Source organism: Pipistrellus hanaki (assembly GCF_964339955.1).
Source record: "Pipistrellus hanaki genome assembly, chromosome: 10".
NCBI classification, from domain to species: Eukaryota; Metazoa; Chordata; class Mammalia; order Chiroptera; family Vespertilionidae; genus Pipistrellus; species Pipistrellus hanaki.
In genome coordinates, this window is record NC_140512.1 from 35,812,049 (window position 1) to 35,825,888 (window position 13,840).

Sequence of the window (13,840 nt, forward strand, 5' to 3'; positions counted from 1 at the left end):
AAGATAGTATTGGGTAGAAAATTCCGCTAGTACTCATGTATCTACTGAATTGGCTGCTTTTTAAAAATTCTTTATTGTCCTTTGGTTGATCTCTTACTCCCTCCTCCCTGCCTTCCCTCTGAGGTTGGACGGTCTGTCTGATGCTTCTTTCTTGATTCTGTTGCTCTTAATCTGTAATATTTATTAATCTTTGATACTTTTTTATTTTTTAAATATATTTTATTAATTTTTTTACAGAGAGGAAGAGAGAGGGATAGAGCATTAGAAACACAGATGAAAGAGAATCATTGATCAGCTGCCTCTTGCACACCCCGTACTGGGGATGTGCTTGCAACCAAGGTAAATGCCCTTGACTGGAATCGATCCCAGGACTTTTCAGTCTGCAGGCTGAAGCTCTATCCACTGAGCCAAACCGGTTTCAGCTAATCTTTGATATTTAAATTATTCTGATTTAAAATATAATAAATTAATGACATAATAAAGCTAATGCCAGACCCTCCATTACATTTCAAAAGACCCAACTTGTGACCTAATTTCTAAGGGAGGTTGGGGGAAAAACAACACTGAATCACAAGTTAGAAAAAAATTTCATATGAGAATATAATTGTGTTTTTGTCATCCCTTAATACTATTTATTATACCCTTCAGTGAATAAAATTAGGATCTAGCTCTTAAAATTTGGACACTTGGCTGGCACTGTTTAAATCCAATCTATCTTTGAAATCGGTGTTCTTTATATGGTCCAGGGAAGCCTAAAAAAGCTAAGAGGAGTTTATTCCTGTTTAAAGTAACTAAAGTCATGTTATCCTAAAGTGATACCAGTTAATTTATGACTGTCAGAGTAGGTCAGACTCTAATCAAATTGTAGAAACATTTCCAAAGTGATTATTCAATCAAATGACTAACATGGTTAATTAGGAGCCATAAACATTGCTCTGAAGTTCATCAAAGTAATGACTTGCCCAGAAAAATTACTGCTAATTAAATTGCCTGCTGCTTTCATTTCTACCTTATCTAATAAAAAATCCAGCCAATGAAGTTTGGCATTACATTTTAACTTCTGCTAAATGCTCATCTAAGATCTCAACTAGCTAAGCGGTGACTTCAAAGGCAAATGTTTCATGGCAGGGAAAAGAGGCATTGCATACGTAGTCACGTGTGTTTTTCTATGAAATAAAAGTTACAAAATCCAGCATTAATAATGAGCTGTCATTTAAGCTGTGAACAAACATTAAGATGACATCATGTTTACACTATCCTTGTCCATAGATTATACTTTTAAGATTAGTACAGCACAGTGATTACAAACATGTACCTTTGTCATCTCATAGAAACGGTTTTGAATCTTTTCAGGGTAGTACCACATTTTGTTAGTTCTTTAGGATGCCTAACTCTCAACCTCTACATCTGTGAAATGGGAACAATAGTGATATCACCAAAGGGTTGTTGGGAAGATCATATGGGGAAAGTTTTTGGGGAACATTTCACCCAAAATCTGCAAATGGTGATGATTCAATATGTACTACTTATTACTAATGAAAGAATCGATTTTTAAGTGAACCTCACAAGTATGTAAACTGAGTGAGGTACAGTACCTGAAACTGAAATTAGTATCAACATTATTTTAATATTTTAATTTGCTATGCTTAAATCATCTACCTATTGAATAGTTGGTTTGTTGTTTATTAGTGTACTTATTCTGTAATAATCTTCACAAATGTATCTAGTAATCTATGATATTTAAAATAGATTGATTATAAATTCACTATAACTTTATTATTTATAAGGTTTGGGTGAGAATTCCCATTACATTTGAAAACTATTCAGAGGAACCTCTTTTGAACTTCTATTTATAGTAATACCTCTTGATATTGGGTACTAAATAACTTTGGTTTTAAAGTTTTCAATTCAATCTGTAAACTGAATTATGCAAATTTAACTTAAGACAAAGGGTGTTTTTTTTGTGTGTGTGTGTTTTGTTTTTTTTTTATCACTTTGAAACTTACGTATCAAAGAGCTCTATAACATGGCATTAGTACTGGGCCAAATCAGCTTGCAGAAACGAAATTGTCTATAATTTGTCATTGGTGAGTTCATGGTGATGAAAGCTGATCTAACATGCTGCAAAAATTTAAAGCAGAAAAACACTGCCGTCATTTGAATGACGTCCCCTTCAGTGGAGGGGAAATCAAGAAGAATAGTAAACTAACACTCCAAATGGCCAGTTTTCATTTTTCTTCATCTGCAATGACTTTTGTTAAAATCCTCTTTAAATTCAGATGTGCAGGTATGAAACAAAAAAGTGTTTTCTCTGTTTCTTGACTTGCATTTTAGGGCTGTATTGGGGAACGCAATACTGACTTGGGAAGCTGTCCCAAGTGTTTGACCACATTGCGTAGTTTTGAATTTGCACACATATCATTGTTAGGTACTGTTCTGATTTGCCATCCAGGAGTTTGAAATGAAGGATTCCCTTCAGGGCATGATTTGCTTCAAGTTTCTAGGAGTAAGTCAGGCCAGATCAGAGAGAAAATATTTGTCACAACCACCTGAGATATGCCTATAATCTGTTGAAATTTCTTATTATACAAACCTGGAAATACTCCCGATTGTAAACCTAGAACAAGGGGAAAACACCTCTCTTTCATTTGATATTTCTACTTACATTCCTGTAGCAATAATCAGTGTGATAACCTAAGAGTAAGTCTGTGAGAGTTAATGAGAAACCCCAGCAAAACAGGAATAAGTGTAATGTATTTTAATGAGATTTTGCTTTCTTTCGTATGTGTGTGAAAAGTAAAGATAAATGCAGTATACACTTGACTAACTCTTTGAGGAGGTGACAAAATCAATACCTAAACTTGTGTCTAGATATTGATTTTGCACATTAAATGCCCAGAGCCAAAATGTGTGTGTTGACATATACCTAAATTATCCAATACTTGGTGAAAAATGAGTGTATGTGCATGTGTACGTGTACGTGTACGTGTGTGTGTGTGTGTGTGTGTGTGTGTGTGTGTGTGTGTGTATTTTGATGTATATATAGGAGCTTTACCAAGTTTTTAAAAAACATATTATCTGTTATCTAAAGAAATATTAAGTTGCACCTAGAACTAATTAATGATACTAATCTCATTCAAGATGAGCATTATGGCATTATTTGCCGAAGTTTTATTTGTTAAACTTTATACTTTTTTTTAATATAGTTTTGTTTTTCTCATTTCCTGGTAATTTCACCGTTTAATGTTCAAAATGCAAAGGTTTTCCAGAGTACATAAATAACATGAGGTTTATGAAGTTAAGTTTCAATGCATTCATAGACATTCTGGTATAGCAAGCATCCTTTTACTCTGCACTTCTACTGCCACATGAGTAGATTTCATGTAACTAACTGAGAGGACTTTATTTTATAATGTTTCCTGAAAAGGATGCTAATGGGAGGTAATTTGATATACCATATGATCCCTCTATTATAAAAATCAAACTTAAATAAAAATAACCCTACAAACAAGGCCTGGAATTATATGTTTGGATTTTCTTGAGAAATAAAACAAGTGTGACACCAAAAAAGTCAAATTTTATGAGGCTATGTATTGATAGTTACAAATGCATTATGTAAATATAATAGTTTATCTCATGGGCAGAAGCCAAAAAGTTGGAGTGGGCTGAAATCTCAAGAGAGTGATGAATATAGTATTACCTCATTCACACTTAGATGGGCTGGTTCTTCTTAGGATTTTCAGTAAACTGTGAATACAGATATGTAAAATCTGCAGAGATATCGCTTCCACCACAGTTCACATGTACTGACTCTATCATTGATAGACCAGAGGTCAATAAGAGAACTACAATAGTCTTTGTATGCCTAGCATAGCTTTTGCAAAATCTTAAAAAAAAAAAAAAAAAAAAAAAAGAAGAAAGAAAGAAAGAAAGAAAGAAAGAGAAAGAAAGAAAGAAAGAAAGAAAGAAAGAAAGAAAGAAAGAAAAAGAAAGAAGAAAAAAGAATTCAGTTATCTGGAAACAGATGCTTTAAAAAACTTCAAGATCACCTAACATGAAATAAGTGTAGAATTTTACTTACAAAGTTTTTGTAAGCATCTGGGTTCCTATCCAAATAATGACCAGATTCAAATAAGAATAGTTTATATGATCTAATAGGCTCACAGTTTTACAAGTTTGACATGCTTGTGAAGGTTTTATTAAGTTAGAGTTAAAAATAAAGTTGAAGTGCTAGGAAACATAAGCACAACTGTAACTCTGACTATTTATTAGATATCGGTGTACTCTGAGAATTAACAAGAGTTTCAAATAAAATATGAGGAGAGATTCCATGAGCTGCCAAAACAGGCCACACCAAAAAATTAAAGAAGAGAAGGAAGTTTTAATGTTGAGTTCAATACTAAATTGTTCACCTTCTAGAACAGTGGTTCTCAACCTTTCTAATGCTGTGACCCTTTAATACAGTTCATTACATTATGGTAACCTACAACCATAAAATGATTTTTTGTTGCTACTTTATAACTGTAAATATCTGTGTTTCCCGATGGTATTAAACTCTACAGCTTAATACCTGTCGCGACCCACAGGTTGAGAACCGCTAGCAGGGTCACCTAAGACCATTAGAAAACACAGATATTTACGTTACATTTCTTAACATAGCAAAATTACAGTTATGAATTAGCAACAAAAATAATTTTGTGGTTGGAGGTCACCACAACACAAGGAATTGTATTAAAGGGTTGCGGCATTAGAAAAGTTGAGAACCACTATTCTAGAATCTACATGATTTGAAGCAACTACATCATGGATTGTTCTGTCTTCTCACTCTTATCTCTCCTTGGAACATCACAATATTCAGAAGATTTATTCCACTTGCTTCCCACAAGTTCAGTAGGAAACAGCAAAGTAGTACAAGATCTTGTTTGCCTTGTACAATGATTACTTTTACTTTAAGAATATGTCTCCTCTTTTGCCTTATCTCCTGTAGCCCCGACCCCCAAATGTGTTTGTAAATATTAGACGTAAGGATGGCATCTTATTCAAGGACTAGCAGTCTGAGGATATCTCTAGAAACTGAAATAAATCATAACAGAAATCCTTTATTATTGCCTCTTTCCCTAACACTATATTAGTAACTTTACAAACATAATCATATTTAATCCTTACAGAAACAGAAAAGTAGGAGAATTATTTGGTCCTTTTCATAAATAAGGACACTGGGGACAAAAGAGGTAACAAAACATGCTCACTATGACCCAGTAAACAGACAGCACGCCCAGGGTTCAGTGTAATATTGCCAGTGTCATTCAAAGTGGGTGGTTTTATTTTTTTAATGCTAAGAATAACAAAAACATGTGGCTAAGGCAGTATAATGGTGCTGGCCCACTGAATGGAGCATTCAGAGAGACTTTTCCAAATTTGAGAGGATGAGAGAATAGTAAATAAATCACAATAACACATGTTTGTCAGTCTTTAGGTTTGGTTTTGTTTGTTTTTCACATGTGTCTTTATATGTATATATAAAGTTTTCCAGAATTAGAAACAATTAACTGGAAAATTCACATACAAGCAAACAACACATGACAAAAACAATATCTATTTACTCTAACAAAAATTTCTTGAAAATGGTTAAAGTTTTCCATATGTAAGGTTAAAGTATATTATTAAAGTCTCCCTTTTTCTCTAAACTATTAAGTAGTTAACTCAACTAGAGAAATCATTTTAAGTGTAGAAACTCTGTAACATTTTTCTAAATCTGAAATATATCCTTTTAAAAAATAAATAATATTTATCTCTTCGCTCCTGTTCACATTCAATACACACACACACACACACACACACACACACACACACACACACACAGAGAGAGGAAAAGATCCAAATATGTACACTTAAACCATTTTATTTAATTTCAAATCTTACTTGCACATATAAAAACAGCTGTATGCTCATTTGATCCATGAGCAATAAATAGTTCTGGGTCTAAGCATCCTGGTTGTTTTCTCTAAAAAGAAACTAAAATTCTCACACTATAAAATACACTCCCTTTCCCATTCTAATTCCCCTTTTTTCAAGCCAGTACAACTCACAAGCAGATTAGCCCCCCTTCCCCCTTTCCTGCCTGTAAAATCCAAGTTAGACAAACACTGAGAGGCTGAAATGACATATTTGAATGGAATTCAGACCCACCAGTTCCTGTTTATGTTTCTGATTTGAGAATGTTGTCTTCTCATTCACTATACATTAGGAACCCTGCAAGGCCATAAATAGTGTCAGGTTACATGCAGGCAGGGCCAATGAGCATTAATCATTACTTCCAGTCAACTGGCAAAAGCAGCAGCTGATGGAACACTACACCCTTCAGCTCTGTATAAATGAACATTCCAGAGAAAGAGAGCGAGTGAGTGTGTGTTTCCTTTCAGTCTCCATTTTATGAATGAAACTCCAGGCTCTATAGAGTCCATTCATGTTAGGGAAATGCTTACAGGGCTCTGCCCCTAGGGATCAATCCGTCATGGGTAAAACTGATGTGATTGGTTTAAGACAGCCCTCAGCCTTCCATTACTGACTTAAATGCAGTCCCTGTCCATTTGACCTGTGTTAATGCACAAAGAGTAAATCCAGACCGTAGTCTCAAATCTCAAATCAAATCACTAGCCAATGCCACTTACTGTAACTGTAGATTTAGACCATATTTAAATATTTCTTAGAAAAAAAAATAATATAGTAGACCAGAGAACTGTTTGGGGATATCTGCTATTTTAACTCAAAAAAATAAAATAAAAAAGAATAAGAAAAACCCGTATGAGATAGGCTAAAAACGAAAGTTAAATTGTAAGGCCAACCCATACCCTCTATTATCATAATAAAATCAATTAGAAAGACATCACTATCACTTTTTACAATTGAAGCTCCTAAAAATTAGAGATTAAGTAATCTGCTAGTCCACAAATCATTGGCTGGGTAAAAGAAAAATATCTTTAGAGGTTAGAGAAATAGATAAGATGTTAACATTTTCTGAGGGATCAATTCCTTTAAATTCCCACGTGATCCTCCCGTAGGCTTTCTTGAAGCAACAGTTTTGAAGTTAGGAGAGAAAAAAAATTGAGCTGCCAGGTTTCAGGAGAAAATGTGTCCATAAGCAAATGACGCTTAATGATTTAATGAAACAGGGCCGGGGCTCAGCGTTTAGGAATGCTACATACCAGGTACAAAAAGCCACGGTTCACAGAAATATAACCATTACTGTCCTCAAAATTACTAATCCCTAGAGTAGGGGTGTCGAACTCAATCAGAGAAGGGGCCAAAATCTAAAATCCAGCCTAAATCGCGGGCCGAATGGTTTACTGAACAGTCATAAACTGACAATGTCATAAACTGACAGCGGAGTGCAGTGATGACAGCGCGGTGCGGGCCACATTGCAAGGCCTGGCGGGCTGGATTTGGCCCGTGGGCCGTGTGTTTGACACATGTGCCCTAGAGTTTTGAGGAGGGGAAAATGCTATTTCTGAGCAATTATGGAATGATTTGTGAAGAGTGAGTCCTATACTGAACACTGTTAAACATGTAATAAGTTTTATCAGCCACCTGTAACTTGATCCTTGACGACAAAGGAAAGAAACTGCTTCTCTTCCAGTGACCTGAAGCCTTATGGGAAAACAGATGCAGTAAAAATCCCAGTGTGTATCTCTTTCTACACGGTTTCTCATGGGATCTTTACCATGCCCGCAGCATAAGGAATGAAGAGAAGCATGAAAAATGACTGGGTTTTTGGTTTTAAACTTATGAAGGATTGTCTACAATGGTGTTATGACAATTTAACCTTCATCTTCCAATTTCTAATATCTGGTAAATAAAATGGGAGAGCACAAAGTTACCATCACATTTTGTTTTTGTTCAAAATTGAAATGCTTGACCCAGCCAGGTGGAGAGATCGTAAGGAGTCCCAGACTCTGGTATCCAGAGGAGGTATGGAACTGAGCAAGGCCACTGAAGAGTGAACATATATTGAATTAGTGATTCCCAGATGCCATTCTTTTCTCATGGTTTAAGAAAAACTTCAGTATTCTTTTAGGGATTACTTTATAAGGCAGTTCAAAGATATGTGGTAAAGAATGATAAGGCAGATGTTTTCAAATATAATATTTCATACTTTAAAAATTATAATTATCAATTATTGGGGCCTTCCCTCTTCATATGGACAAGCTGTTAATTATTGCTGACCTGGACATTCAAAATTAACATTGGTAGCCTTTACTTCTACTCCCTTTGTTCCATCTGGCTTTAATTAGCATTTTTTAACAGTTGCCTTTTGTAATCACGACATTCCTTGTGCTGCTTGAACAATATTTTTGGTTGGTTATGCACATATAACTCCATTGTTCAGAAAGGATGTAAGAATATGTATTAGAAAAAATATATAATTTACCTACACTATATCTCTGCATAGATTAATAAGTAGAAATCATTTTTAAACATAATATACCCTGATGACAGAATTTCTGAGCTATTACATAGTAATAGTAGTTAACTATCATAATAGTTTAGAGATTAACTACTGGGTGAATTCAGCCTTCTGAATGTTGTTGTATGTTTTAATTTTGGGCAAGCTGAGTGAGGTCCTAATAAATCATCCCCAAACACATAAAGCACTACTTATTCCTATTCCTATGTGGCTACAGGAAATAGTCATGTTCTTCTTGCTTTGTCATCCACTGATCACATCCTAAAACCTTTACTTTAAAACCATATTATAAACCTTATAAGGAGAATCCCAGGCAATGCTTACTAGAAGCAACATTAAACATTACTTCTCCACTCTCCCTACTATATATTTGCCTAAGATGAGTACTCACCAGCACAGCAAAACACAGAATGGCAATGACAAAAATTTCCTCTCTTGCCATTCTAGAAAGCCATGGCTATTTAACTCTCTTGACTAAAGTGCCAGCTTGGGCCTATGTGAGTACCAGATACAGTGGTGAAGAATAAATTAATTTAAAATTGGAGACTAGAAAAGGCCCATCTTATTTTTCCAAATGTAAAGAGCTCCTTACTTTTGTTTTAATATACTGCAGCCCCTGTTATGCTTTCTGGTGGAAAAAAAATGAATTTGCTGACAAATGTTTGAAAATGACTGCTCTAGTTTAAATTTTAAGCCATCAAACTTAAGACTGAAGTCCAATAGAAGGCTCAGACAAACTCAAAGTTCATTTCATCACAGAATTTTAGATCTGCATGCCATCAATTTGCCACTTTCCTTCTAATAATTAATTCAGACTTTTCCAGAAGAACTACTAGGAAAAGTCATTTCCTTAACAATCTCAACTCTTGTTCAGAGTTAAGAAAGAAAGAAAGAAAGGAAGGAAGGAAGGAAGGAAGGAAGGAAGGAAGGGAGGAAGGGAGGGAGGAAGGGAGGAAGGAAGAAATAGAATGTATTCTAAGCCTAAATATCATTTGAAGTCCTATATTTTCTTATCTCACATCAGGGAACACCTAACAGGATAAATTTGGACTACTAATGTGAAATATACACCCCCAGATTAGAAAAAAGATACCTCTGGTCATAACACCAACACTTCTATTTCCCAGGATAATACAGAGCTTTTAAACCTCATAGAAACATATTTAGTCCAAAAATAAGAAAAAAAAGAATGATATATGTAGCTAATTATGGATTAAAGTGTTTATTTTCGACAATTACATAGAAAGATATACTTGCACTAATCTAAGAATAAGAAAGTCTTGGTTCTCATTTTGGCTGTTTCAGAAATCATCTGTGTAACCGATGACAGTGACCTCGGATGAGCCTTGGACAACTGGGACATAGAGAAGGAATATGAATGAGGTGATTGCCAAGAGCTCATGAGTGTAAATATTTATAATTCTATGAAACGACTACTTGTGTCTATTTCCCAGTTTAAAATAGTGCTGACAACATTTGCCATCACAGAAATGTTACATGCCTTCAAATTGAAAGAAGACCTCATCAGTACCAGCAGGAGTGGCTTAGAAAGCACACTTAAAAAAAAATAAAATACAAAAAGCATTTTCTTCTGGAGACATGTCAGCTTTTTACCCACCCTCTACTTCATCCTCCTCCCCTGAACTAAAGCTAAGTACTTTCCTGTATTTTCTCATTTCAGCAACCTTCTGCATGTCGCTGAGAGTTCTCCTTCCCAGTCTTCAACCCCAGCTCTTAGGTTATAATTCTGATTAGTTAGGAAGATGCCTCCCAGTCATGAAAATTTAGCTTCATCTGCCTATCACCCCTTAAAAGTACTACCCTAAGCTAACAAAAGAATAAAAAATGAAACAAACAAAAACAATCAACTAAAACAACTCTAACAAATGTTGTGATGGAATATCTAAAATATCTGTCTCAGTGGGTATTCAAACCAGCAAAGTCTCATAAATAAGCATGAAAATGGGAAAATAACTGATTCTATGAAAGTGGGTACTGTGTAAGGCACGCAAAAGGAGGCTCTCAATATATATTCCACTATTGGCCATAGAGGAAGAGAGAGAAAGTCATGTACGATTCAGAAAAAAACAACCAACCGACCATAAGCTTGTATATTGCTTTAGGCAGCACCATTCAAAATAGAGATTAAGAGAAGGAAAACAGTAATAGATGTAATCAGAACTATTTAGATTTTAATACAATATAATCATTATCCCATTGTACTGGTTCACCAAATTGGCCCTATCAATTGCTTATCCCCTTAGTGTCTTCTGCTCCAAGCTTTTCTCTTCTCTCCTAAATAAAAATTTCTACTCTACTATTGTGCATTTTTTTTAGCTTAAATCCTCTGCAGTTGAAATTGCATTCCTGTAATTACAATTATAACTAATAGACCTTCCATTTCCCATGTCATAATTAATGTCAGGCTTTATTAGAAGTATAATCATGCAGCCTTTCCACTTGGAAAGCTTACTTTATATTCACAACATTGATGTAAAATTGAATTAAGCAATAAAGAGTTCTAGAGGCCTTCTGAAAAGATATCCTTTGACTACAGATTCTGAGTAAATTGACTATGAGACATTTTTTACATTGTTTATAAATCACATAAAATATTTTCTAATGTGTACATGTTCACCATAAATAAATGAACCAAGAAATCAGTGGTTCAGTGATAAATACGTTAGATTTTCTATAAAGGTCATTGAATGTGTTCTCTGCAAGGATGAAAGAACTACTGACAACAAAACAAATACCTGGAGATCATATTTATTGACTATAATGTATGATATATATACAGATGTGTCAACTTGCAGCAATTTCATAGCCAGTAGAATACTTTGATACCCACGAATTTTTCATAGGCTCCGGTTACACCACTGCTACAGTTCTTTTTAGAGCATATCCAGAAGATAAAACCTTGCTAGTCAATGCTTCAAGCTAGCAACTATATCCTAATGGCAATGTTAAAATTAGAATGCAAAGATGCTGTAGTTTAGCGAGATGAAATCTAATTTCGAGGGGAGAAAGTAACATAAATTAACTGCTTCTCAAATATTAAGCAAATATTGTACCTGTCATTTACAAGGTATATGGTCTACTTACAAGAGATACCCTAGGTTTCTTTAAAATTGGATACTGTTATGGACTGAATCATTATGTGCTCCAAAACCCATTGTTGAAGACGTATTGCCCCATGGATAGTATTTTGAGGTGTGGCCATTGGAAGGTGATTAGTTACAGTGGCTCTTCAGGGTTGGTGCCCAGAGTGGGACTGGTGTTCTTACAAGAAGAGGGACCAGAGCTCCCTCACTGTCTCTCTTAGCCATTGAGGGCACAGTGAGAAAGTGGCCATCTGCGAGACAGGAAGAGGGCCCTCACCAGAAACCAAACCTGCTGGCACCTTGACCTTGCACTTCCCAGCCTGCAGAACTGTGATAAATAGATGTCTGCTGTTTAAGCTTCCCAACTGATGGTATTTTGTTTAGTATAACAATCTGAGCTAAGGCATGGACTATGCTTTTTAGATTATAAGTGACTAAATCTGTGCTGTGAGTCAGACAGTGACTAACTCTAAAGTTCTTATTATACATGGCCCATAAGTAATGCAATTAAATCTTATAGCACCAGCTCCTATTTTTGCCCTCCTTGGATTATTTAAATTGCTTTTCAACACCATGTTACATATACTATATACTACTATAATCTCCACAAAAATCAAGAAAATTGTTTCAGTGTTAACCTTGCTGGGATTATACAAATAACAACAACAATAACAACAAACCAACACATTTCTACAACACACAAAGAATCTTTTTCAATGTTATGCTTTACAAGTGCTTTTGAACCAATTATTTGAGCTGTTTTATATAATTTCCATGTAAATTTTCTTGAAACCATGGTGAATTCAAATACTATGCAGCAAATTAAAATGTCATTTGGAATAAAGATAACACCAGTTAAAGGGATTTGAAATTTACAGAGAAAAATGAATCCTATCTGTAATTGTATTGCAGAGTTCTTAATTATGGACATAAAGCATAGACAAATAAGAAAGGTTCTAAACTGAACACATTATGGTACATTTCAGGATTAGTCTCCAAATTATAGGGTCTGGGCAAGAATTCAAATAAAAGCCTTTCCACCATATGTTTAATTTTTTAAAATTATAACTTAACCAAATAAACTGATGAGTAATTAAGCATATTTTTCTACTCTCATTCCTTGAAAATATACCACCATTACAACCTGGAAAGCTAGGTTAAACCTGAAACTTGGGGAAATTTCTAAGATTAGCTGTAGAATAGGATGATTTGGAGCTAGCTTTCAGTCTTCAGACCCCCAACTCAACCTACTTTTTGCTTCTCTTCCTATTCCTTAAGCCCACATTTTGCAACAAACACCATGGGGCCTCACATGTAAGCACAAGGGCTAACCCAAGCTCCATCCTCATCCTCCTACAAGCAGCTGCCTTTTGGCACCTCCCTAGACTTAGGGATACACATAGGAGCAGTGTGCTCTGCCTTCAGAAAACGAGGCCTGGGAGGGCTGGATGGGCAGAGAATTCATGGGTCTTGGGTAGAAATGAAGGCAGGGCCTCTGAGTGGGCAGTTCCTCTTTTTAAGTTACTTTGGAATTTCTTGCCCAATGAGGAAGGGCGGCCAAAAGTCAGGGGGAGATTCTCAGTTATAGGGCTCCTTCTTGCCAAGCTTTTAAGGTAGTTTATAACAAAGCAAGTGGTTTTATGCAAGTTGGAAACTCAAGACTCAGACACAATATTCTTTCCTTGAATAGAACTGATAGAAAAACTCAGCAATTATTCCTAGAGAAGCATTAGTTCCTTTCATAATTTAGCATCCTAACAAAAGGAAATTATTTTGTTTCCAAACATTTCCAAGTCCACAACCCTCTAATGACCACAGTTTCAATGTTAATAATACCTTGAAAATTCAGGGTACCCTTCATATAAGCATTAGCCTTTATTTTATATTTTTAAAAAAAGAAGTTCTTGAGATGTCTGGAAAACAGATGTCCTGAATTTGAGGAGAAAATTCACACAAATGAATTAATTCTTTTAAAGTCTCAATGTTAAATTTAGTGGTAACATCTGCAAAATATTTAAAAGCCCCTTATTTTTAGGAAAACCCCTTCTCCGTCTTGATATACTACTTGGTAAGGCCTTTCTGCTTCAGGAAGACTAAAGCTAAGCTGTATGAATAAACAAAAAATCTGTATTTCTGTATTCTTCTCCTAGCATGTAAGAACCTTTCATTCTGGAGCCTTGGAATCTTGCTACAAGGAAAACAAACAAACAAACAAACAAAAAACAAAAACAAAAAGAAATAGCTACATGCAATAAGTGACCCAGTGCAGAAC

The 13,840-nt window shown here is 35.1% G+C and overlaps 1 protein-coding gene across 5 annotated transcripts in view; it reads right to left on the reverse strand.

The window, feature by feature from the left end:
- The window catches only part of ETV1 (ETS variant transcription factor 1), an 88,011-nt gene that overhangs the window by 20,451 nt on the left and 53,720 nt on the right, over positions 1-13,840 (reverse strand). The gene's annotated exons all lie outside the window — the stretch shown is intronic.